Source organism: Phocoena phocoena, chromosome 17 (assembly GCF_963924675.1).
Source record: "Phocoena phocoena chromosome 17, mPhoPho1.1, whole genome shotgun sequence".
In the NCBI taxonomy this organism is placed as follows: Eukaryota; Metazoa; Chordata; class Mammalia; order Artiodactyla; family Phocoenidae; genus Phocoena; species Phocoena phocoena.
This window is the reverse complement of record NC_089235.1, coordinates 43,853,015-43,853,839: the sequence shown is the minus strand read 5'-3', so window position 1 is coordinate 43,853,839 and position 825 is coordinate 43,853,015.

The window sequence follows — 825 nt, the reverse complement described above, 5'->3', positions numbered from 1 at the left end:
AAGGCTCGAGATGCGGCAGCGCCTCGGCAGCCTCCAGGCCCGGCCACCGCAACGGGCAGGTGCGCGCCCCATGCGGAGAGCAAGCTGGAGGCTGGACGCGGAGCCGCACCCTTCTCAGGGCTCTCCCGGGCCACCTCTGCGGCCACTCGGGCCGGCCCTTGAGTTGCTCCACGCTCTGCCCGAAGCAAGCCCCCTGCCCCCGCCGGCGTCTAGAGCGCACGCTCTTTGGGGGCCCACCCAGAAGCAGCCTCCTCGGCCGGACTCCCCGGGCGACAACGCCTGGCAAGGAAGATAGGCCCGCGGCGAGTTGTGGGTCCGGGTGTGCAGAGCCGTAAGTCCTGGAGCCTACAGAGCGGCCCAGCCGCGCCCTGGGGGGCTGAGTCCCTGCACCGCCGTCCCACTCCCCCTGCGCCCTCCAGGAGCAGCGCTGCGGTTCACGCCGACGTTTCCGCCGACCGGTCAACTGCTGTTCTTGCGGCTCTGGGCTTGCGACACCAAGGACGCTTCCAGAGAAATGGCTAACAGACTGTCGAGGGGAGCGCGAGCAGTTGCAACCCAAACCCGAACCTCCCCTGGAGGACCGGACGCAGGACGGGGAGAGGACAACGGAGGAATGGGAGGAGGAGGGGGCTCGGCAGCGTGGGCCCCTTCCCCCCTACCTCCCACCCCCACCCGCCCCACCGGCCCACCCAGAAGGCTCTGCAAGTTAAGCCACGAACAGGTGTCAGACACACACTTCCCTGAGGTTGACTCCGAGCCTCTACCAGTCTGAACCGCGCGCTGCGGACATCCTAAAGACTTTTGCCCTTTATGTCAGAAGTTATG